We start from the raw sequence: 27,737 nt of genomic DNA, 5'->3' as shown, positions 1-27,737 counted from the left end.
TAATTAATATTTTAGTGTAGCGCAAACTAAAAACAAAAACACTCTGGGAATATTTCAGCTGAGCTCTCTGTGATAGGGGTTACTTTGTTACAAATACTGACTCAAACATAAATGTTTATTTAAATTTTCCATAAATCTGCATGCATGGAATAAACTTACATTTTCTATAAACAAAAATGTTTCTCTTAATTATATGTTAGATACACTAAAAAGTTAAGTAACTTAATTTGAAGTTTAATCTAATTCAAAACAGACACTGTGATGTGAAGCTTTTTATTTTTACCATTCACAGTGACCCGCAACAAATTTTTGCTAAAAAAAAATCTGTTTTTGCAAGCTCTGCTGACTCTGATTTCTGCCCACAGCGTGTAACAGGATCCTCTTAAATTCTGATTTTTTCAATGGAAAAACTTTTACAACTCCCAAACATATTCTGTTACAGTAGTTTATTTAAAAAAAAAACTCCCCCCACCTTTTAATTGGGGTGGTTCAATTCCATGCAAACAAGCAAACTCCCAAAATAAGAATAGCAACAAAGAAAAGAAATATTAATAACTGTGATTCAATATAAACTACATGACTTTTAGTAATTCATTAAAGTATTTTTATGTACTTCTTTTAAAATACATAAATGGGCACAGGTGGTATTTATTTGGCTTTAGATTAGTTGGATAAGGGTTAGCATTCTGAAATTCAAACAAAAAAAAAACTTTATACACAGGATCAAACATGTTGATTTCTGCCTCCCCTCCCCCACTTCCCTTGCTTTTGGCATCTGAAAGTGGTTAGTATGAAAAGAATAACTAACTGGTGAGCCTTTCCAAACACCAAAAGACAGGACCCATATATTATATTTGGTTAATGCTCATGGACAGAAATTGTCTTTTTTTAAAATCAAGAGAAGTGATGTTCTGTTCAAAAGCGCCATTCCCAAAATTTTTGTAAAAGGTTCAGTTTCTGATTATTTCCATTCCCAGAGAAGGCAGTCCGGCATAGCTCATGTAAGGTATGGGCCCGTCACCTGCAAAAACAAGTGCTGCGACATTTACCTGAGCCAGCGGAACCTGAGAGTCAAAAGAGCAGATTCCTGAACGCCTGAAGACAAGCTTCTTTTTCCTTAGTATGGGCACTTAAAAAGATACCCATGCCTGGATCTAAAAAAAAATACAATTCTGCGCCCTTGAACATAGCAGCTTCAAGTCCGAAAGGGAAAAGACAATTCAAGAAATGATCCTCTCAGGTGCAGGCTACCAGGTTTGCCTGAGGCCATAGGAAGAAGCACGAGTGTGTGTATTTGTGTGTGTATTGTGGCTGGTGGTGATGGCATTTGTTATTATAACACCCCCAAACACTTTCCAGAGGAGAAGGAGGGGACATTAATAACCCTTTTTCCTCATGTAAATTGAGTGACCATTCGCCTCAATTGGTATCCAACCAATGTCATTTATAAAATATCAGTCTTCCTTATATTAATAAATAAGTCACCTCGTGATATTCTTCACTGCACAGTACGCCTCCCTTCCATACCTACAGGGAACCCATTTGCATGTTGACTCAAGTGAATTAAAAATGGCACCAATGAAAGGAGCAAGAGCTATTAATGCATTTCTTTGCGTCTCAAATCTGCACTGTCTAGTACAGAATCTCGTTTCTTGTCACTTGGCTGTGTTAAAAACAGCAGGCCAGAGCCATTCAGGCTGCCTCATCAACTGTGAGTTTTAATTTGAGCCACTTTCACATTAGAAAAAAAATCTTACTCTTTCGGCCAACCCATCTTTAGCCTGTGTTGCATGACCTAAAGCTTGTAGGCAATGCTCTACTCCAAGCAAGCCAAGCATATCTAGTGTGCCTGCAACACTTTCAGGCTAATGAACAATGCACAAAAACAAAAGCAATGGCAAGGCTCCTATTATCTGATCTTCTGAAAACACAAAAACTGCCTTCTCTGGTGCAGAGGAAGTGCCAGGAAGCCTGCAGGTGTGAGCCTTTTAAAAGAAAAGGCTTGGGCTAAATAGATTCTTTGACTGTCAGGGATTAGAGTCATGGCACTAGTGGTAACACACATCTTTTCCTTTAATTTACAAAATTTTCTCACGAGTCTGCAAGGGTTCACCCCATCAGGGGCTTTCGGAGGCCATTGAAATGTCTTAAGTTTTAATTAAGTTGGAGTTGTCAGAAGAAAGCTTTCTGGCACAGAGTCAGGGTCATTAATTACTCCTATCTTTGTTTCTCTCTGTATAGGGAACTCTGCTGACTTGTAGGATTACTTACCCAGCCTACATTTTCCAGCCTGCAATTCCCATTCACTTCCAAGTGGGGCTTATTAACCAGTTTACCAATTACTTCCATCAGTTTTAGGTACAAAGCATTTGCACAATCTTAAATCTTAAAAAAAAAATTTTCTCATTAGTGGCTTAGGGAACAGTATTAATACCAAATTCACCTAGAAAGTTATCAAGTGGCTGGATTCTTGTGTAACCTTTTGCATTTAAACGTAAATATCCTCACATTTTTCACATCACTGACCTATTCAAATTCTTACTGCCTGTGACTTTGCCTTTTTCACAGGACTAATCAATTTTAAAATCATTTACTTTACCCAATAACACATAATTCTAGCTGGAAACACCCAGTTTTACATGATATATTTTCAATTAGGCAAATATTTTTACTGTTTCTAGGTAAAATCGGCCACCACTCTCACTGGTAATAAATAATTTGTAGATATAAAGAAGTAAAAGTTTTAGTATGCTTCATATACCTCTGAAATAAATGCATGGCTATTTGGACCAAGTATGTAGACCACCACAAATATTTTAGAATTGATTGTATTGTAAAAAATGTAAAATGTCTACAATACTAGGCAGACCTAAATATGTGTTCATTCTACATGTCTATATAATTATATATGTAAAAATCAGGAAAATCGTGTATATTTTTTAAATCAGGAATTTAAATTTTGATTTTTGTGTGATAATATACTATTCTGAGATAATTTGCTTTCAAGGATCTCCTTTATGGTCTATATTTTGTACATGTCCATTAGGTTAGACAGAATTTCTCATTCTTAACATCTTTTACTGTAAAAATACTGTATTTAAGAGTCAGAAGCAAAAACAAAATGGAATAATTTCTCAAAAATCAGAAACCTATAAAATAGAGTAAACCTGAACCAAAATAGATCTAGTTCTATCTACCAGTATGGTTAGAATTATTCTTGGAACTTAATAACATCTACTTTTAATATATGAATGAAATGGGTGGGAAAAGATTTACAAGCCTGGACAAATCTAACTACTAGAATCACCCATTTCTTTTCAATGAACATACGATACCACTTCAAATTTTTTTCTACTAATACCATTGTCATCTGCCATGATTTAAAATAACAAACACATCATCACCAAGTATGTGCCATTTCAGACATGGGGCCCTAGATGCCATCCTTGGAACTCATCATTATAATCACTTGCCATTATTTGATGATTCTCAGATGAAAAACGTCTGAGCCCAGAATTGGGACTAGATTCCAGTGCCTCCATTCATTCCGGTCCAAAAATGGGTCACTTTAGATGAGATAGGAAAATATCTGGTTTGAATGATAGCTGATGCTGTCATGTTGCACAGATGCAACCATCATTTTTGCCATTGCACAATTCTATTTATTAAACCTAAAATAGTACACCTGACAAAAAAGGGGTAGAATTTTCCTCTCGTTCTCAATAAAATTTCTAAATGCCATTACTAATCCCCAGCAAAAAATATAAATTTTAAAGTATAGATGAAATAAATTAGACAATCTAACACAGCAACTTGGTTCAAGTAAGAAAATCCAACTTTCTGGCCTAGCTGGTGTGACTCAGTGGCTTGAGCAAGGGTCTGGGAACCAAAGGGTCACTGGTTCCATTCCCAGCCAGGGCATATGCCTGGGTTGTGGTCCAGGTCCCCAGTAGGGGGCATTCAAGAGGGAACCACACATTGATGTTTCTGTCCCTCTCTTTCTTCCTTCTCCTCTCTATAAAAATAAATAAATAAAATCTTTAAAAAAATAGAAACTTGGTTTTCTAAAAAGTAGTGAAGTATTATCATCACACAGACAGTTTCAAAGCCCAATGTTAATCTGAAACTCATCCTCTGGGATCAAACAATTACAAGATTTGAAGGCTTCATTCTCCATCCTGGGTTTATGTGTCTTTTGTATCACCACAAAAGATACCAAAAATACGAGGACTATGTTTTTCACCTCTAAACCACTTGTCAAAGTGTTAGAATGAACACTTAAGGATTAAATCAGTGTAAATCAAGATATATATAACATTGTCAATTTTAACCTTAGAAGTGAACCAACTTAATAAGTATGATTATACAAAAATGTTATGCACAGATTTCTACAATAATCTGTAACATTTTATTTATTTTTAAAGATTTTATTTATTTATTTTTAGAGAGAGAGGAAGAGAAGGAGAAAGAGAGGGAAAGAAACATCAATGTGTGGTTGCATCTCATGTGCCTCTTACTGGGGACCTGGCCCACAACCGGGCATGTGCCTTCACTGGGAATCAAACCAGCAACCCTTTGCTTTACAGACCTGTAATCAATCTACTACCTACACCAGCCAGGGCAATCTGTAACATTTTAAATCATCCAGATAACCCCGTGAACTAGTTCTACTCATCCCTAGTTTATCTGAACTTGTGAGTATATCTGATTATAATGCAAATATAATATTTCTGGACCTCGATCTAGCCTATATTAAGCTTTCCCCAGATTGTCTGAGTGAATGTGAAGTGGTGATGTAGAGTTTAAGAAGTTAGTGGGATCCACTTTTTAACCACTCTTTAATTCCACAAACGTTTGGTGTGTTCACTATGGCAAGCATTGGACATGGTTTCCAATATCCAATGAAGCACAGCAGTCAAAGAGCTTGTGGCTAAGGAAGCAGGTCAGGAAAGAAAATTAACAAATACAAGACCTATAAGGTTTCTTCTGGGAAGCAAAGGAGATTCCATAGGGGTAGAGGAAAGTCTGCTAAGAGCTCATTCTAGCAGTTCTACCCACAGTGTGCCTAATGGACAAGCAGGAGGAAGGGTGGTGAAGGCAGATGGAACACCTACAGAAAGAGAAAGTGTGATATTTATGATGCGCTATAGAGAAGACCAGAGAGGTGTTATGTATTTGAGTAAGAATGAGAAGTACCTTGAATGACAAGCTACAAAGGTTCCACTTGGAAATGAATGATTTGGGTAGTCACTGAAGTATGTTAAGTGGAAGTGAAATGAATTTAGCCTTCAGCATTTACAAAGATCACTGGGGCCAGGTGCACTGCCTGGACTGGAGGAGCAGTCTGGCAGATGTCCCTCAAGTTCCTCAAGCTCAAAGGAGAAGCAATGATACCACTTCCGTAGCTCCTCCACTTGACCATCCTTCTCAGTCCCTGCCCCCCACCATTATGTGCTTGTGTCCCCTGGAGTTTGGTGCCAAACACCCTTAGTGAATTCCAGGACTCATAATCAGATGATTCCCAGGTTTCCATCTATTACTCCAGACTCTTCTGAGATCTAAATTCATTTACGACAAATGCCATTTTTGGCATATCCACTTGGAAGTTTCACAACCAGAAGTCAACAATCACAAGACTAAACTGAGCTCCTCCCTTTAAGTGTGTCCTCTACTCTTTCCCATGGCAACAAACTGCCTCGGTACTTTTTTAATGTAAGAGGCACTGTTCTAAATGCATTGTATACATTCTTTCATTAAATCCCCGCAACATGGCCTATAGAGTAGGTAGGTAGCAATCATATCCTCCACTTGACAGATGGTAAAGTCAAGACACTCAGAAATTAAACTATTTTCCCAAGGTCATGGTGTCAGTGAGGGAGACAATTAGGCTAAGCCTCTGCATTCCTCCACATTACACTCTATTCCTTGTCCAAGCATTTCACCAAGGAGCTTACTCAGAATTCTGGAAGTCATTTTTGATCCCTCCTCTTCTTTGCCACCTACATCTAAATAATAACTGTGTCTCAAATATACCTTCTATTTCTCCATGTACAAGCTTCTTTACGTGTTACCACCATCTCTTGTCATCAACTCTTATTCCTTCTAATTAGTTTAGACAATAATAAGAGTATTGTGAAAAAGCAATCTGATTCATTAACTTAACAACTTATAAAACATCTAATATGTGCCATGTACCATCCTAGGTACTAGACTTCCAGCAGTAAATAAAAAGTTCCCTGTCCCCATAGAGCCTAAATTCAAGAAGCAAATAAATAAAATATTCAAAAATGTATATGGAATCATAAATGACCCTAAATAGCCACAGCAATTTTGAGAAAGTAACAAGAATCACAGTACTTGAAAATAAACTATTTTATAAGGCCACTGTAATCAAAACAGTCTGGTACTGTCATAAGAACAGACGCATAGACCAATGGAACAGAATAGAGGGCCCAGAAATAAACCCATGTCAATACAGTCAGTTGATATTTGACAAAGGGGGCAATAACATGAAATGGAGTAAAAATACCCTCTTCAATAAATGGTGTTGGGAGATCTGGACAGATACATGCAAAAAAAAATAAAACTTGTCCACTAACTTACATTATACACCAAAATAAACTCAAGATGGATAAAAGAATTAAATTAAGTTGTGACACCATAAAAGTCCTAGAGGAAAACATAGGCAGAAAAATTTCAGATATCCCATGCAGCAATATTTTCACTGTAACATCCCCTAGGGCAAGGGATATAAAGGAAAGATTGAACAAATGGGATCTCATCAAAATAAAATGCTTCTTCTGCACAGCTAAAGAAAACATCAACAAAATGGAAAGGGAACCAACCATATGTGAAAACCTACTTGCCAATGATACCTGGACAAGGGTTTGATCTCCAAAATATATAAAGATATCACACAACTCCACACAAGGAAGACAAAAAATCCAATTAAAAAATGGGCAAAGGACCTGAACAGACACTTCTCCAAGGAGGACATACAGAGTGCTCAGAAACACATGAAAAAAATGCTCAACATTGCTAGCCATTAGACAGATACAAATTAAAACCACAGTGAGATACTACTTCACACTGGTCAGAATGGCCATCATAATCAAATCAACAAACCACAAATGCTGGTGAGGTTGTGGAGAAAACGAAATCGTAGTACACTGTAGGTAGGAATGCAGACTGGTGTAGCCACTCTGAAAAACAGTATGGAATTTCCTCAAAAAACTAAAGATGGAACTGCCTTTTAATCCAGCAACCCCACTTCTGGGACTATACCCTAAGAATCCTGAATCACCAATTTATAATAATCCATGCATTCCAGTGTTCATAGCAGCAGTATTTACAATAGCCAAGTATTAGAAATAGCTAAAGTGCCTATCAGTAAATGAGTGGATTAAAAAACTGTGGTGTATTTTCACAATAAAATATGACACAGCAGAAACAAAGAAGAAACTTTTACTCTTCACTACAGCATGGACTGAACTGGAGAGCATTATGCTAAGTGAAATAAGCCAGGTGGTGAGAAAGATACCACATGATCTCATCTATAATTGGTACCTAACAATAAAACAAACAAATGAGCAAAATAAAACCACACACTTGGAAATAAAGAACAAATGAACAGTGACCAGAGGAGAGGTGGGAGAGGGATAATGGGGGGAAAGAAGGGAAGGGGCAAGCAAAGGAATATAAATAGAGGCATCATGGGCATAATAAATGGCGGGGGGAGATTGACTGTGGGAGCAGGGGGATGGGGTTGGGGTGGGCAATGGGGAAAAAGGCTGGACAACTGTAACTGAACAACAATATATTTAAAAAATTCAAATGTATAAATACATAAAATCATGTAATGATAAAGGCTATGAAATAAAATGAAGCCAGAAAAAATAGGCAGAAAGAGTAGCAGTGGTGGAAGACAATGCTACTTGGGAATCCAAGCTGATAAATTCACATTCTCTTAGTATAAAACCTAAAATCATGGACATGATCTGGACAGAGTCACCATATGGCCAGGATTTTCCCAAACACACCCAGTTTAACACCCATTACCCCCTCACTTAAAAAAAATTGGTTTTGAAGATGAAGTACATGGTCCTCATTACCTAAGGGCCCTTCAAGCGTATGGGTTCATAGCTTTTCAGCATAAGAATCTTCTATTTTTCTTAAGAAATCTGCCTTGTTTCTTTCCCTGTTATAGTCTGCACATTTTCTTTGGAACATTTATCCCATCAATAATTAAATATTAATATTATTGATTGCCTTCTCCACCAGACTACCAGCTTCATGAAGGCATGAACGTATTCTTTCTTGTTCATTATTTTATTTCCAGTACCAGAATAATAACCAAGACATGGCACCATGCTCAATAAATATGATTAGAAAGAATAACAAAGAGGTAGAATTATCAGCAGGAAAGAGAGTAGTAAAACCCTACAGACTGAGGAATTAATCAGGACAAAATACTTGGTGGAACTTGTTGACTGACTGATGGAATGTAGTGAAGGGCAGTAGAGAGAAGATTTAAAATAACTCCCTGTTTTCTAGGTTGGGCAAGTGAACGGAGGAAGCTGCTACTGGCAGATATGGGGAATGTAATAAAAAAGGCTTGAAGGAAAAGATGTGCTATGTTTTGGACATACTGGATTTGAGATACTGTGAGATTTCTTAGATAGAAATTATTATTTACAATAAAAAGTATTTTTATAACAATGATATTTTTAATAGAACCTATGTCAATTCAGGGCCAAGAAAGCTTTAAAAAGAGTTGTGAAAAGCTAGACATTTCCATTTGCCTGGTGGAATGGTGATTTTTAAAAAGTCATAGTCTTTATTTTGTTTCCCTAGACTCTGTTTGGGGGAAGCAGGCATTAGCTCACAGAGCTGGGTCAGTAGCAGGAGACTGAAAACCCCATCCCACAGCTTTCTGACTCTAGTTTTGATATCACAAATGACTGTGCTGTTAGAAGTATTAAAAAAAATAAAACAGTCATAAGGTGAGAAGAGGCTTAATAAGAGAGAAAATGTAATTTATGTAAAATATTAAATATTTTTGGTATGAAAGACACAGGGATGAGGACTGGGGGGGAGAATGGGAGGGAGGCGGGGAGACGGGGCGGGGGGGGGCTGGGATGGGAGAAATCGACAAAAAAATGTACTTGAAAAATAATTAAATAAAAATTTTTAAAAATCAAAAAAAATAAATAAATACTAATTTTAAGGTTTTTGCTTATGCACTTATATTCAATTGGCATTAATATGCACAATATTTTTTAAAACAAAAGGTATATTTATTGTATTTTTACCATTACTATTTATCTTATATCCTCTTTCACCATCTCCCACCTCCAGTCCCATGGATATCACCGCACAGTTGTCTGTATCTTTGAGTTTTCTTTTTTGTTCCACCTCCCCACCCCCACCCTGAACTGTCAGCCTGCTCTCTATCAATGAGTCTGTCTGTATTTTGCTTGTTGGTTCAGTTTGTTCATTAGATTCCACATCTGAGTGAAATCATACAGTAGTTGTCTTTCTCTGATTGGCTTATTTCACTTAACTCATGTGTGAGAGCAAATGAAATGATCTAGGGGAGATTTGATATTGAAACACAGAAAACAAGTGAAGAATCTATATTTATGTATTAAGGTAAAGAAAAAGAGATGTCAAAAAAAATGTAAAACAGAAGCAACTAGAAAGAGCTTAGAAAACTTTACTGAAGTCAAAAAAAGAGATTTCAAGAAAAGAGAGGTGGTCTGCCACATCAAATACTGCAGCAAAACCCAAGGAAGTGGATAATAAAATCTCTCCAAAAATCCCTATCTTTGTACATGGAGAATGAGTCTATTTTCACTACAGTAAATGAAATCAAGAGACTGTTGACTCCACGAGTAGAGTCAAGAAAAATCACCTCAATGGAAAAATTATCAAATTCTAAAGTGATAGAGAAAATTATGCAAAGTACATGAGATGATGTCACAAACATAAATATTTCACTCATGTTCTGTTTTAATATCAAATTTCCCCTGCATCATTTCATTTGCTTTTACATATACATCTATCTCCTTGATGCAAATCCCTCACAAATCAAGATTCCTAACAATGACCTTTCTCCCTAAACCCATACCATCTGTGTAACAACCTCAAATGTATTTCTACCCTGTCTTCAAACTCTAAAGTCCATTCATGAGTTCTTCATTCTTCCTTTGAAACCTGCCTCTGTCCCTGCCCTGTGAGGGTCACCTCAGATGTGTTCCTCTTCCCTGCCCCAGAAGTCCACTATGTTGTTTTCCCACTATTTTGTCACCATCTTTCCCTTTCTCTCTACTCCTCCTACAAAAGCTATTTATTCCCCCCTGGAACTACTGTCATGATCCCCTAAATGGCTTGCTTAATTGCAATCACAAAATGAGCACTTAGCATCCTGGCTTGCATTACTACTATTTATTACCATTAATATTATTCATAAATCATATGGTGCCAATCCTGTTATCAAAATCCATGAATGACACCCTTGTGTTTATCAAATTCACAAAGCCTTAACATATCATTCAAGATTTCACATTCCTTTCTCGATTATTCCATTCCTTGTCCTCAATGTGCCAGAAAAACCTGTTTACCATTTTTCCTAAAAACCTACAAATAATTCTCTTATCCATGGCCTTTGTTCATACTCTTCTGTCTCCTTCTGTGCTTCCCAATTTCCTGTTTATGTATCCAAATTCTACTCATTATTTCAAGCCCAGTCCAACTGTCACCTCAACAGAAAAGACTTTCTTAATTGCTACAACCAGAAATATCCTTTGAACCAAAAAAGTTTAGTTTAGATTTTATCTAAATCCCTCTTATAGTTTACCATAGTCTCTCTTTTGTTATTTATTTATACACATGCTTTATTTACTCCAAATAGGGCCTAATATAGGACCAATGTCCAATCTATCTTGATAAAATGCCACGTCCAGAAATCAGGTTCATTAACTAACTAAGTGCTTGCATTTACGAAAGTAGTGCTGCTTTAATAATAAACAGCTTTTTATGCTTTGGAAGAACAGTGTTTAATAGAGAGATCAGAGTTTAATTTTTCTTCTACATCTCACCAGCTATTTGTCTCTTAGAAGTTAACCTTGAAAGCTAAATTTCTTTCAGAAAATATGGCTAAGACTATCTGGCTTGCATTATAAGATTAAGTCAAGCAGTAGTGTATAAACTTCTGTGTGTGGGTATCTAATAATCTTGGTTCTCTTCCTGCCCTCATTATACTGTGGTAGGTCTCCAAGGAGACATCTACCCAAATTCACCAGTCTTACCCAGCATCACCCAAACCTGCACTGGGTGAACAAGAACACAGGAGATTTGGGGATGAGGAAGGCCAGCTTGCCAGGAGGATCCAAGCTGTGTTTTCTATTCATAAATGCAAAACTGAGGAAAACAAAATGGTTTACCTAAATAATTGTCCCAACCCAAAAATGTTAATATAGTGTTAATACAGCAGGCAAGAAAAGGGAAGAGATGGAGCTAAATTTCACTTAATAAGTTTAAGGGGATGCTGTCACATTACCTCATTTAATCTTCATTTTACTGATGAGGGAACTGAGCTTCTGTGAAATTAAGACACTTCTGTCACCTGTCTAGTAACAAAGCTGGGATTCAAGACTAGGATGTTTTGATTCCTTTGTTCATGTCTTATTATGCCATGTTGTCTTTCTCACAACACCTTCATGAAAGAGACAGAGACAAGGGAAGGAATGAGGAAACTCTGGTTCTCTGAAGTGTCTGCCTTTCTGCTCAGTTTTGATTGGGGGTAATAAGTATTACCATGGAAAAGAAACTACATAATAAAACAGCTAGCAGTTATCAAAAACTATGCCTGACCAAATAAAAATGCTGCAGACTTGCTCTTGAGAAGAAAAATTTTCCATTTTCTTGAGATAATAAATTATTCCTTTCCACAGTAATTGAAAAGGTGTAAAAATACTTTTCATATATACTTTTAAAGATTTATTATAAAAATAATGGAATAAATCAATATTTAAATAAATTGATCTCAAAATATTCTCCTGTGCATTATTTTGCCTGCATGTCTCCATTCTGTACAGGAAAGGAAAAGGGGGAAAATAATAAGGAAATTTGCTATTATGGTTTTAAATCCATAGACCTTTATAAGGTCTATAAACCTCATGAGTTATTTATTATTGATAACTAATAATATAGGCATTCAATATTATCCCCAGCCCAGGGCCATAAAAATAGTAGTTTTTCTTTTTTACTTTTCAAGCAACAACTGAAATTAGATATTTCCTCGAAGAAAGGTTATTCATATATTTAAGTCACATGTGAGGTAAATATTAAAACTGTGCTTGGTTTAGATCATTGTATAGATCACTTTAAGAATCCAAGTTGCAATGACTTTTGAATAATTGCTAATTTATATAGTGTCCACACAAGAGTGCTGATTTGATTAGGCTCTCGGCAACCTCCTGCTGCCAAATCACATTAAAATTGGAGGAAAAAAACACTAAAATATTTGCTGGAACCAGACGTTAAGACACAACACATTGCTTAACAAAAAGCCCAATTACTTGTATATAACTTTTGACATCAGCTGGTCTAAATAACCAATTTTCAACCTCTCATTTTTAACACTTGTTTCACAGTAGTTCCAGAAAATGTGTCAGTATTTTTATTATGTAATTAATAATTTTTCAAAGTTCCATCTTATTTGTGTATAGTACTTTTAACACCCTTTATGTTCTAGCCATTCCTTCTATCACTGAAGGATGTTAGTTTTCTGTGGTAGAAGGAAAAGTTTTCTGATTTCTTCTAGCTCTTTCTGTATGGGCATGCCATTCATCCATCTGTTACGATACAGATGAAAGCATGGGTTTCTGAAGTGGGATAGATTAAAGTTGGGATGCTGCTTTAATGCTCCATGGTCCTGAGTAAATTATCCAACCACTAAGCCTCAGTTCCCCTTCTTTTATTAAGAGCTATCATAACTGCCTCTTGGGGTGGTTTTAAAGATTAAATAAAATAACAGGTATGCAGTGACTAACCATATGGTGCCTGGCAGTGCAATAGGTAGGGAATAATCTTTCTTGTTTTCCTTTTTGTGACAGTCTAATTTCTGGCATTCTAATTCCTCTTAACCCTGTGGATATTCAGTAATGCTATAAAAACACTGACATCATTTTACATTTCAAATTGTCATCCAATTTTGGTCTCATGCCACTAAGGGGTAATTCCTGCTGGGATTATATTCTAAGACTGTTTATTAAAGAAGACAAATTTATGTCATTCATAATATATTAACCTATAAATATAAAATATTAATATTTGAGTGAAAGTACATTTAAATATTTACTACCCAAATTACAAAGTGACAGAGAGAGAGACACCAAACTAGCCTGTGCAAGAATTCATTTTAAGAATTCTAATATACCTAAAATTTTATATAATCAAAAGTTTCATACAGAAAAATGTGAGGTTTAGTTAACATTTATGATGATTTTGAAAACTAGTTTCTGAGAGTACTTTGTACAAGAATTTATTATTGTATTTAAGTAGTGTCTTAAGGTATAATTTTTATGGTCTATTAAGCATAACTCTCAAGCACCTTAAACACAAGTAAATGAGGTGGAATTACTATTAACCTGTATTGTAGGTTACCAAGTACCCAGGCAATTCTAACCAACTACATCCGGAATAGTATTTTATGACAGCTCATGACTTTCTATGTTGAGCTTCCTTGACTTAAAATTTTTACGAGATTGAAAACTGGCCTCTGAGATGGTGACTAAAAGTTGGGTCATTAGTCCTCACCTTTTAAGAAATAATGTCTCAGCAGGCTGTATTTGAACTCCTTGAGCTCAAGGAGGTGTTAACAGAGTTGCTAATTAACCCAGGTCTGGAACCTATTGTGAAGAATCTGAGAAAGTTGGAACAATAGGGAAGGTGCTGCTTAACCCACAGCAGGGAAGAATTACTTGTACTTTAATAATTTGGCCCCAATAGTTTCATAATGCTGATATTAGGGTTAAAAATGGCCACCAGAAAGTAAAGGTCAGAAATAAGGGTGAACTCACATTGCCTTTGAGAAGACCAGCTGGAATAAAAATGGGCAGGACTGGACACTTAGAGTATTGGATTCCGTGAAGTAATTCCCGACTCTACTCATGAATCTGAATGGCAATAAAGGAAAACTCAAAATGCCTTCTCTTTTAAATCCAAGTCTGGGATTATATCAAGTCTGTGATCAAATCAAACAAGAACATTGCTTTCAAAAACACACAAGCAGGGAGATATATCATGGCTTTCCTTGATACGTTCTGATACTTAATTACCTACTTATAGTGAGATCTCAAGGTGAAAATATCTCTCCTTAATTTCTGTGCAAACTCAGTCAGCCTGTAGAACCGGAGAACTGACTAGCGCAGACAACAAACAAACAAATCTCTCAACATTTTGGAAAAAGTTGCTAAGTACTCCTCAGTCTTCTCTCCAGACAAATCCATCTCCATGGCGGTGACCCTTTGAGAAAGTGTGGAAGGTATTTTCATGAACACTGTTTCTTTTACATTTCTCTGTATAGCTTTTCGAAAACTATGATCTTAACCTCTTTCTGTACAGGATCTTACCAATGCTAAAGACAGCCCCTACTGTACTTCCATGCCCCAACATTCCCTTCCTTTAGTGTTGATGCTAAGATATAGCCATGTGATGGGAGAAATAAATGAAGATTATGAACATATGAATATAAACTTTTGATAATGTAATAAAAACCTATAAAAATCAATGTGATCCATATACTCTAATGTATCTTTAAACAATGGATCATCCTTATTGTCACTTTTGAACCAGGGACTCTAAAATGGGCATGATTATTACTGGTATTAATTATACTTGAACATAAATTTTAAGCAGTTCATAGAAGTGCTTATAGTCAGTATTTCTTAGACAGAATCAAAGTAAATTTTAATCTTTTCTCTTTTTACTTTATTTCCTCAATAACAATGAACTATGATATTTAAGGGGTTTTCCCTAGAAAAAAAAGCTTATTTATAATCATTGTATGTATAGTTATTCATCAAATGCTAACAATACATTCATTCTCTCATCTAAGGTCCTGATGGCCGAGGAGTCTCAGGCCCCAGGAAGTCTGAGCCATGGTTTGGGGATGGCCCATGTGATGGCAGGGTAGAGACTCACAGATTGCAGGGGCAGAGGAGCTGCATCAAAGGTAGGAAACCAAGGCCCGGACAAGGGAGGAAGGCACAGAATACAGAGGAAATAATGAAAATGGCTTCTCAGCCTCAATATCTTGAGGTCGGAAGGGGATAAAAATCCATAAGGAAAATGAGTTTTAACAAAGAGAACAATGAGATAGAAAGAGCCATGAAAGAACCTGTGATGCAGCATCTCTTCAGCAGAAAACTTTCAAGGACAGACATTGTATAATAGTATTTCCAAAGAAAGAATAATATTCCTTTGCCCTTCAAACATCTCTTCCTCCATTGTCATTATTGCACAGATCTCATTTGGTGAGTGGCAATTGCTTTAATCCTATTGAAGAAGTAGAAGACTTAACATTGTGTCTATTTGAGAGTCATTACACTGATTACAATGTGTTTTGACATAATAGAGAAGATGACTACAAATTGGAATTACCTTGGAGGAAGATTTCAGAGAACTAAAGGATGAGACCCAAAAGGTAAATGTGTACAGTCTCTCTTTATATTTACCTGAGCATTGACAAATAAATAGTGTAAGAATTGATTATTCAAAATTTGTGATCTTAGCATACTCAAGAAAAACATATGCATCTGATTTTATTGTATGTTTTAGACTTGCTGGCTTCCATGTGATAAACTCCTATTAATGCATTCTAGTTCTAGTATGGCATATATTTGAAAAATTGTGAACAAAACCAAACTTGTACTTAGAATTTATACAATACCAGTTATATATTATCTCATTTAGTTTTTACAAATTTCGATATGAAAGTCAAAAAAGATATTAACTTCTTTTTATAAATTTGACTTTCTGGACTTTTACTGTTACATATATTCCTAATCATCTCAATTGTATTCTTTAATATTTGTTTTGTCACTAGAAGTTCCATTGTCTATTACAGATATAATTATTGTCTGCTAGGTAAAGCAACTTCTTCTCTCCTGACTGCATACTTTCCATAACCTCCCAAAGGCTGTATCTATAACACTAAGAAGGTAATCGGGGTTTCTGGACCAGAAACAAGGAACACTTTCCTTTGTAGTGCGAGTGGGATGCTCTCTTACTCATTCATAATAGCATCTACAAAAACAAAATTCTCTTGTGAAGCATCTCAAGGTGTGTTCATTGAACTGGCTGTTCTCCAGAGGTGGAGACCCACTCCAAGGAAGCATCTGAAAAACTTTAATTGTATTTTTAGGCAATTTTTCTCCAAATGACCTTTCAGTTTTAGAGTATTAAACCCAGTAATATTAGTACTAAATATCCCAAAGAAAACAACCCAAAGTAAATATTCCCAAAGGATCTATCATAACATGTTTGCTCTTGCATTTTTCTGTGTATGGAGTCAGAGAGATTGCTTTAAAAAATCAGTCCAGAAAGCAGCCGAAAAGGAAATGTTTGCTTCTGTCTCATTTGAAAATCAAGAGGCTTTGTCTGTGAAACAGTCCAAAATTAGATAATCACATGATTATTCAGCTTGAATATTAAGCAGTTTGCTTATATTTTAAAACAGTAGTTTTCATGACAGATCCAAGGCTCTCATTTTATACTGTCTCCCTTATCATACTGAAATAAAATCACATACAATATTACCTATCTACACACAGAATATAAGCAAATCAATATAATGACCTAATGGTAACACAAAAGAGAAATAAGACAGAAGAAATATAAAATAAAATAGTATATATTTCCCTTTGGGGAGGCTGAGGCATGGCCACATGTGCAACACAGGAGCCACGCATGTGCACCCATATGTAGCATCGCTGAATGCACACGCATAAATACTGCAAGAGCAACTCACATTTTATAAGAAGGCTTCTTTTAGTGACATCATTCTTTAAAATGGTAATGAACTCTTAGTAAAGTACAGATAAAACAAAAATGGCATCTTCCCCTGATATACCTGATGGTAGTACTTCTAGAAATTTCAGCATATGTTCAAAAATGCTTTATGTATAAACAGGGTTAGGACATAGGTCTAATAAATATAAACAGACTTAACCAACATGAATGCCAGATGGATTAACTGAAGTGGGCATGCAGGAAACCCTGACTCATTGTGCTGTGTCTCACTCGGTAGTTGTCCCCCTACCTATCAAATGTCTTTAGTAATCTAGCACTCTGATTAGGGTACTTCATTACTATCATCTATGATTACTGATGCACTCTTCAACATCTGCGCAGGTTTTCACAACACCTGTGAGACAAGACCACCCCTGCTAACACCTAGGAAGTCAACCAGGGCTTCCAAATCACAGCCAGGCTGACTTTCAATATCCCATGTTCCTTTCAGAATAAGAAAAGTGTTTTACAGTTTCCACACAAGGAGATAAAGTCCTCTGCTTACACATCTCTTTCATAGCATCCATCTTTATTTATCAGATGTGTAATTTTAAGCATTTACCTCCACTCTCAAACTGTAAGCTCCATGAAGGCAGATAAGCATCTGTTTGCCCCTGTGTCCTCAGCACATGGTAGATGTTCCATGGTAAAGGAATGTTAGTAAGGGAACTGGTGAATGAATTGTACCCACTCAAAAGCAGGATCCCCTGTCCTACTGTTTTACCTAGTGAGGTACTGAGATCCTGGCATCTGAATATATATATCTATTGTGCTGAATGCTAGGTACATCTGTAGAAATTGGGGGAGGGGAGAGGGAACTTAAGAGAAACAATAAAAACCATTGAAATTAGAAAGCAGTTATTCCTTAAGTTATGAACTCAATATATAGAACACAGTCTAAAAACATGATGTGATATTTAGATTTTTATTCGTTGACTGGGTGATTGCTTAAATTGCCAAAAGATGGAGAGGACTGATTGAATAATTACGGTTTCTGGAACTGAAATTTTCCTAACAACAGAAGCTTGGAGGAACGTATCTTAAAAATAAAGACTCAATCACTTACATCATTTTCCACCATAATATGGCATTTACAAATGATCATAAAGAGTATTTAATTTGATTTACTTATAACCCACTTCCTTCCATAAGTGGTTTGAGGTATACATCATAAATTTAAGCACTTATAGTCTTAGTAAAAACTAAGCTCTTTTATTTTTTTTGGTGGTAGAATTGAATAAAATTAACAAAAATTCGAGTTCAAGATGACTAAAGTTTGAAATGTTTAAATGTTATCATGATAAATTTAACTATTCAAATGTATGTCCAAACAAAAATGTAGACAAGTGGTCAATCACCATTTTTGCTTTCCAGCTAGCTGAAGTCCCAATTCTTACAATAATGGAGTGCTCAAATCTTTAATAGTTAATTGTACTGCTTGGATTACTGCTTGGCAATCAACCAACTCCCTGGCCTGGGGGCAGATCACTTTATTTAATGGTTTATCACCAAGACCTCACTAACATGACAACATAGATCATTACACTATCATGCTGTCATGCCAAGAAAGTGAAACTCAGCCCTTGCCACCTGGGAGGAATTTCACTTGATAAACTATCTAGGTAAAGGGTAAGCAAACTGAGTAGCTATTAAGGCCATGAGCAGATTAAGTAAAATAGCAAATGGGGGGGATCGATTTTTTCCTTTTTACTTTATACAGGTATGTATTACCCTAGTTCAATGTTTGGCTCAAATACAGTAATTTGGTTTAAAAAATATAGAAATAACATATGCCATAGGTTAAAACACAAAATCAGATCAACAAAAAGGATAATTTTTTTAAACATTTAAGGTCTGAATAGTTTCACATTTTTCACCAAAATGAGTCCTTTTAAATATAAAAATGTAAATAGTTATGTAAAATCAAAACTTTGTTAAAGTTGTTTTTAAAATAGCATTTAACTAACAAATCAGCACTATACCCCTGAAAATTGAATTTTAAAGATTTATATTAAAAATTCATGCCTAGATGTATTTCATATTTAAGTCTGGATGGCCCAAGTTTGGGAAAAGCAGTCGTTTCAAAGACAGAACAAGTAAAGGTGCACAGACCTCAGACCAGACTCTGGGCCAAACTAAGATGTTATCAAAATGATAAAACTCTTTACCATGACATTTACCTACTAACCTAACTATGGATGAAAGGGGCATGCCTGTCCTTATACTTGAAATTAAGACACAGTAAATATCTCATTTGTCTTCAAATATTTTTTAATTTTTTTATTTATTTACTATTGATTTTGGAGAGAGAAAGAAGAAGGGGAGAGGAAGGGAAGAAGGGAGAGACTGAGAGAGAGAGAAAGAGGGAGAGAGAGAGATCAATCTGCCACTTGGCACATTGGGATGATGCTCCAACCAACTGAGCTACCTGGCCAAGCTCATTTGTTTCCTCTTTTAAAATTTATAAATCCTTTATGCATTTTATACCATGTTTTCCAGTTTGGGAATATCTTCCCCATTCTATGTTGCAACTTTTCACATACCTTTTAAGACTGAGGTGGAATGTGGCCTCACTCGAGTCCCTCAAAGGCTCGGTGACCACCTCCATCTGTGCTCCTGGAGAGCATTATTCACACCTGCTTCTCCAATGCCCATGCTGTGCTGTGATTTACTTGTTTATATGCCTGCTTCTTCTACCAGAACTCCACTAGGGAACTACATTCCCTTCTTTGTATGCTCAGCATTCAAGATAGTTTCTGATACATAATAGAGCTCAATATATGTGTTTGAAAGAAAGGCATTATGTTCCACAGGCATTATGTTTCATAGTCTATGCCTGTAGACTATGATTGTGCACCTCATGAATGAAAATATCTGCAGTCAGACCTAAAATAAACTAACCTTTCTGCTGACCAGTAAGGAAGTCATTAGTCCACTGTCACCTGTTGGCCTCTGGATGCACTAAGACCCCTGTCACTGCGCACTTCAGTGCTCTGTCCCTGGTGTCTGGTCTTTAATGTCCCTTCTCTCCTGAGCTCCTCATACCCTGTCTGTTCTGATTAGGAGGCACAAAGGGCATGTCTTCCCTATGAATCAGAAGGCTGTTCTGTTCCACACTCTGATCACTTATCTGCATTAGCTTTAGCAAAACACTGCCCTCTCTGTCCCACCCTCCCCATGGGTAAAACAGGGAGAGAGGTTGAGGTGTGAGAGCCAGGGGCAGAGAGTGGGACAGACCTGGTGCAAACCTTTCATGCCCCTGAATAAGTCAAAGGGCCACAAAGCCCTCAATTCATGTTCAATTTGCAAAATAGGAACCATCAGGATTCATCTGCTAGTTTCATGAGGTGCTCATAACAAATAAACAAAAAAAATCACAGATTTAGAAACTGGGAAGTGCTTAATGACACCTGATATTTTTTTTGGTGGGGATCCAATATATTAATGTTCTGTTCTGTAGTGAAATTCATCTGTATCTGCCCTGAATGCAAATCTGACTACATTACCCTACCCGCTTCTTAAAAGCCTCCAGCGCTGCTCAAGGCACTCAGAATAAAGCCCCTCACTGAACATGTGAAGTCTTTCTTGGTGAATCTGTATCTAGAGATCTTCTCTCTTTCCAGCCTCATTTACTAACTCTCCCCTCGCCCCACCTCCCTGATTATTCAGCATTTTTGTGCATCTCTTTCATAGCACTTCCCATACTACATTGCATCTTTTTGGTGGGGGTGGGGAGGTCTGGCTTCCACTTTTAGGCTGTGAGCCCAGTGAGAAGAAAGGTGGGTATATAGGTTGTATGGTTGGTGCCCAGCCTGGAGTCTCCTGTGTGCAGTGTCATGTTATAAGGTTGCCGAGTGAATGAATTACTGCTGGGGAACCCCTGCTTGACAGCTTTTCATGTTCCTGAGTTAAGAGTTGGCCATAATATGTATTGATTAAACATGGATTTCTCATGGTAAATTCCTTCATCATTATTGGAAAAATAAGCCAAGTTGTGATCAATTAAGTAAAGGCAGAGGAAAATGTGATATTAATTTGGGGGTATATAATAGGCATAATAACTATTTTTTTTTAATTTGGCAATTTATATACTGTTTCTTTTCACAAAGGACACAAAAAAGCATATTTGTGAAGTAAAAAAGAGAAAAGGAGATCAGAAATATGTGTGCAGTAAGAACCAATACAGGTTACACAGTAAATTTGGCTCTGAGTTTCCTGGAAGTAAAAAAAAAAATCACATTAACTTACATCAGGATGTGGAAAGCCAGATGGTGGTACAGATAGCACACAGAAAATGGTTTGAAAGGTGAGTAACTTGACTATTTGAAAAAATGATAATAGATGTCAAATGCATGCATGAAATTAAAATGAACTCAAATAAGACTAAAGATTTTATGGTGCAATTATTGTTAGAAATGTCATTAATAGTCAACAAAAGCCACATGGTTGCTTCTGCAATGAATGAGCCTCTAGTTATACCCCCAACTCCAACCCAGCCCTTCCATTTCTTAGTCCTGCAATCAGACATGTAATATAGTAATGAAAACAAGGGTTGAGCAGAGGTGAAAATAGATAGTTTTACATTTAAAACATGAAATTATTTGATAGTTGGGGGAAAACAAAAGCCACTAAACAAATACTACAACATAAAATGTATACTGTATGATATAAATAAAGAACAAAAAAATGATGAATTTCTTTTGGATCTTCATACTGTTCATCAAGCCAAATAAAACAAGTGAAGGAAAAAAATGACACAGTCCTTCCATGCTGGCCCTGAAAAGACCATGCCTTTGATGAGTATGGAGACAGCTACAAGTAAATGAATCCACACCACAAAAGAAAAATTCTTCTTTGAAAGAATTTGACTTCGATACATCTTCTGGGGACCTAACTGACTCTGAATGACCCGGAACTCACAGGGTATATGTTGACGAAAATAATACTAGGGTGTGTGGTTTGGCCAGACTGTGTAGGCCCTGATGGTACTGTGAGATCACAGTGGCAGAGAGAAGAGAATTACCTTTCTCACAAAACTGCATTCATTAATAATGCTGAGCTTACCTATAAGCTACCCATAAAGTAAAAATGACATCTGCTCAAAGACAGACTAGAGTTGCAAAAGCTCTGTCCTAATACAAAAAAGCAAACCCAACTAATGACTGGAAAAAAATCAGACTATTTCAACACAATCTTTGATTACTTTTCATCAAGCAACTTCTATAATGTTTTGTGTTAGTTAATAAAATGTTCAGACTTTCAGACAGCACCCATAGACTACCAAGTAAATTCACAGACACCAGGTTTAACTTTTAATAAACAAGTGTGCATATAGTCCATTTTTAACATGTACTGAGTATAATAATGTTTAACTAGGATTTTATATTATCTGTGGCATTCTGCTCTTCTATGTAATCCAGGTTAACACAGATTTGCGTGAAGAGTCAACAAGGGGGAAGCAATATAAATTTATCAAGAAAAGAAAAAATACTTCCTCACACTTACATTTAAATAAGTAGACATCATAAAAGACTGATGACTTGTATACATAACAATGAAAACATCCCTGCATAAAACATACCTCAAATTAAATTACAAACAAAAGACTGGGTACAATATTTATACCATATATATCAAAGGGCTAATATTCTTCATATATAAAGAATTCTAATAAACCAATTAGAAAAAGACAAACACCTAAAAAGTGTGCAAAGCAATGATACCTCAGGCAAGGGTTTGATCTACAAAATATGTTGATCTACAAAATATATACAAAAAGTCGTGCGAGTTTTGATCTACAAAACTTACATGATTCTACTTCAGAAAGACAAACAACCCAATTAAAAAATGGGCAAATGACCTAAATAGACACTTCTTCAAGGAGGGTATACAGAAGGCTCATGGACAAAGGAAAAAATGCTAAGCATCACTAGCCATCAGAGACATTCATATTAAAACCACAATGAGATACCGCTTCACACTGGTCAGAATGGCCATTATAAACAAATGAACAAACAACAAGTGCTGGCAAGGTTGTGGAGAAAAGATAACCCTAGTGCACTGTTGGTGGGATTGCAGACTGGTGCAGCCACTGTGGAAAACAGTATGGAAATTCCTCAGAAAACTAAAAATGGAATTGCCTTTTGACCCATCAATTCCACTGCTGGGAATATACCCTAAGAATCCTGAAATACCAGTTCAAAAGAACCTATGCACCCCAATATTCCTAGCAGCATGATTTACAATAGCCAAGTACTGAAGCAGTCTAAGTGCCCATCAGTAAATGATTGGATCAGAAAACTGTGGTACATTTACACAATGAAATACTATTCAGCAGAAAGAAAGAAGGTGTTTCTATCCTTTGTGACAGCATGGATGGAACTGGAGAGCATTATGCTCAGTGAAATAAGTCAGGTGGTGAAAGACAAATACCATAGTTCTCACCCATAAGTGGAACCTAATCAACAAAACAAACAAGCAAGCAAAATACAACCAGAGACATTGAAATAAAGAACAAACTGACAATAACCAGAGGGGATGGGGGAGGGGACTATGGGAGAAAAAGGGGAAGGGTTGTCAAGGAACATGTTTAAAGGACTCATGGGCAAAGCCAAAGAGAGTAGGATCAAGGATGGTAGGTGGGGGTGAGTTGGGGAGGGGGGAGTGTTGGGAGAAAATGGAGACAGGTATACTTATACAACAATAAAAATTAATAAAATAAAATAAAATAAAAAATTTAAAAAATGTGCAAAGTATTAATATATGAATGTATAATTCTCAGGATTATAAACAAAGCTTGACCTTAATGTTAATAAAAGTAAAAGAAAAATACCCTTACTTATTACTAGGAAATGTTTAAAGAATAATAACCCACCGTGTTGGCCAGGGTAGAGGCTTTTTCTAATATTGATGGTGAGATGTTAATAGACCCAAGCTATCTGGAGGGCAATTTGGCAATATATGTTAAAAAATACATGCCATGTAACTAAGCAATTCTCTTTCTAGAAATTATCAGAAAATAATTAGGCAAGTAAATAAAAAATACAAGCAAATGCATTCTTAAAAATAACTTCACATTTCCTAAATGCGAAACACTGTCTATAGTAATTTATCTATTTTTTAACAATCACATTCTACAAATACAAAAATAAGAGACTTGGGTAGGCGAAGTAATTTTTTGAAGATATAGGGAAGAGAGCCAAGAATCAATACCATGTCAGCATGATTCCAAAGCCTTAATGTCTAACTTATAGAAGGATATTTTCACATTTTTTAAATAAAAATTTCATAGGACAGAAACAAAGTGACTATGACAAATAATTGCAAAGATTAAAAGATATAAAGAGAAACAGGAAACAGAATCAGACAGACAAAAACAGAGAAAGACAAAGAGATTAAGAGAGATGGAGAGGCAAAAAGACATCATTGGAGAGATACAGAATGACAGAGAAAGAGAAAAAGAGGCACATTTTGAAATTATTAGTGCTGTTTATCTTATATTTTATTTTGGGTTTCTGTTTTCTATTATTTTTTGAAACAAGTAATACTTATGTAATATAAATATTTTTAAAAATAAGTGAATGGTTAATGGAGGCAGGGGTGGAAAGTTATCTAAATGGATATGTGCCTGGTAGCTACGAAAGCAAATGGGCCAGGGGTCAGGTCCTGTGCCATCCTTCCATAAAGGTGGAGGATATAATTCTGAAACGTCAACCAGCAAAGGCAGATTCCTGGAAGCATGAGGTAAAAATAAAAGAAGCTGCTGGACTGACGTAATTACAAAGACCTGGAGTATAGTTATTCTGTGTTGTTGATTTGGGGATCCACATCGACTTTATAAACCAATATAGCAGGAAATACCAACATCCTTTTCAATGGAGACCATGAACCCTATTTGCAATCTCTTCTCTACAAGGAATGCACATGTGCGCATGTGTGTACTCACAGGCATGTGTGTGCATGCATACATCCCTCATAAAACAACAGAAATAAACCCAGAGGCCTTTCAAGTGTCTATAACAATGCTAAGCAGAGAAGCTAATGGTGATAGATCAACCATTCAATCTAGGTTATGAAGAACTAATTATGTATGTCTTGGTAAAATTTACCCTTCTTATGTTACTGCTTAGGTTTGCGGCTAAATTATGTAAAATACTGTGAGTGCCAAAATTATCTGGAATCACAGATTTTCAAATGGTAAAAGACAAACTATATATGAGTATATACTGCTATATGCAGTGTTTTATACTCTTTTAAGTTACTGCCAATTTTTTTAAATAAACATAATTTAGAGAGATAGTAAATATTAAAAATATTTATGAATAAACATACATTTTTCTTTCTCTTGTTCTCAGGAAGATAATTGAAAATCAGGAATAATACTGCCAAAACTCAAGACTTCATAGAAATTTGCCCAAATTGACTTCAAATGTCCAGAAAGAATTGCTGTCAGCCTGAGCATCCTTTCCTTAATTGCTAGATTCTCTAGCAGTAATAATCTCCAGTTTCAGCATAAGGGTGATCCATGCAAGCTATTCACAATCATGTTTGTACTCACTGCTAGTACATCCATTCTTGGTGAACTCAGTTCTCACAGTGCTCATCCTCATAACTAGACACATGTGTTAGAAATGAAAAGCACATTGAAATTCTTTTCTAAGTTAATATTCTAACTAGAATGAAGCATGCAGAGACTACCTGCCATATTAAAACAACAATGAAGACGTGAACTTATGGCCAGCGTATTTATCTAACAGCAGGTGGCAAAGTACTCTTTGCTCTTCCCTTCTTTTTCACACATCTTCTTCTCTATTTGCTCTAAAAATTATGTTCAAAGTGAGGTAATAAAGTAAATAGCTTTGCTGTAGTTTAAGTGCACCTATACCAGAGACTGAAATCAGGATAGCGAATTGGTTTCAATTTGCCTGCCCCTTCTAATCAGCTGGTAATTATTACCAAGAAAACCATATCAAGAAGGATTCTGAGTGGCTTTATTAATTCCTGCTGTCTATCATGTAAATCCAGTGGAAACAGTGGAGGGAACCATTTGACTCCATTTTTTCCTGACTTTTATTTCTAATATACAGGTTTGGGCAAAAATAGATTTACAGTTGTTAGCATGGAAAATAATATAATAATTAATAAAACAATAAAAGAATAAACTCTGTGTTTCATGTACTCACAAGTATAAACTTACTTTTGCCTATCCCTGCATTTCTATTTACAGCGAGGCCCATTCCACACCTCATCCTCTTTTAGAGGAATATAAAAAAATAGGAGCAAGCCCTGGCTGGTGTAGCTCAGTGGTTGAGCATGAGAATGGGCCTGTGAATGAACCAATGGGTCACCTGCTCAATTCACAGTCAGGGCACAGGCCTGGGTTGCTGGCCAGGCCCCCAGTAGGGGGCATGTGAGGGGCAACCACACATTGATGTTTCTCCTTCTCTTTCTTCTTTCCTTCCCTTTTCTCTAAAAAAATAAACAAATAAAATATTTAAAAAATAGGAATGAGTCAGTATTTTATAAATATTAACGGAGACATTAGTTAGGCTGAGAGACCCTCTCAGCCAGAGGTGATGGACTGAAAGATTTAACCAGATAGTGAACAGAGATGAATAAACACATGGCCCCCAGCCCATCTGAGTCGGAGAAACTGGCCTTTTGTAAATTCCGAAGGCCTCCAAGAGACATATCATAGAAGAAACAAGAAATTCCAAATTTAAGTTCTTAAAGAATACTGCACAAGCCCTGGCCAGGTAGTTAGGTGTTGTCCTGATGCTCCAGGGTTGTGAGTTTGATCCCCCATCAGGGCACAAAAAGGAGCCAACCAATAAATGCATAAGTAAATGGAACAACAGATCAATGATTCTCTCTCTTGATCTCTCTCTCTCCCTCTCCCTCCCTCTCTAAAGTCAATTTTTAAAAAGAATATTGGGTGACATGAGGAGACAGCACATAGTCATACTGATTGTTACAAACTGTTTACCTCATTATGATCAGCTTCAGTATTGTTCTTTTAAAATACGAGAAAATGGTTATAAAAAGACAGTAAACAACTTACTATCTTCAAAGGTTATATATTATTTTGTTATTTTTATCATTTATTTTTAAAATAAAGTTTAGAAATGTTTTTATGAGTCATTCATTACAGTAAAAGAGGGGTAAGGGCTATATTTAGATTCAAATCTGGGTTTCAACCTGAGCACTGATTTTTTAAATTCATTAATTTCTATATTTGACAAAGACTTATTGAGCCTTATAGATGATGAAAAACAACATAAATCAAAATTATTCTACAGAATTTACAATATAATTAGGGAACTAAAAAATTAAAAAGTGGAAAATGTTATAAAGATGAATTCTGGAAGCAAAAAGGAAGGAGTAAACATGGCTGGCAGATGCATTTATTTTATCTTTCTCACATACACCAGAAGTAAGATACACCTGCCTCTTTGCATAATTATTCGGAGAATACCAAGAGGAAGCATACAACTTATTTTATTGTAAATATACTAAGAAATATTTACCTCTTACACCCTTCTGGGTTGAAAAGGACACAGTCTGGCATCTCAAGATCAGAGCATGTTTCTTTGGTTTCAAATTTTCCATGCCAGTCATTCAACAGTGTTGTTAAGCATTCACAAAGCAAACATAAGTCTTTT

The 27,737-nt window shown here is 36.0% G+C and overlaps 1 protein-coding gene across 2 annotated transcripts in view; it reads right to left on the bottom strand.

The window, feature by feature from the left end:
- Positions 1 to 27,737, bottom strand: part of ZFHX4 (zinc finger homeobox 4) — a 190,907-nt gene that overhangs the window by 81,922 nt on the left and 81,248 nt on the right. The window lies entirely within an intron of this gene.

This window comes from Artibeus jamaicensis, unplaced genomic scaffold (assembly GCF_021234435.1).
Source record: "Artibeus jamaicensis isolate MK-2021 breed Jamaican fruit bat unplaced genomic scaffold, CSHL_Jam_final scaffold_916, whole genome shotgun sequence".
Lineage (NCBI taxonomy): Eukaryota > Metazoa > Chordata > Mammalia > Chiroptera > Phyllostomidae > Artibeus > Artibeus jamaicensis.
The sequence above is the reverse complement of the archived record's forward strand: the minus strand, read 5'-3'. Positions and strand labels throughout refer to the sequence as shown.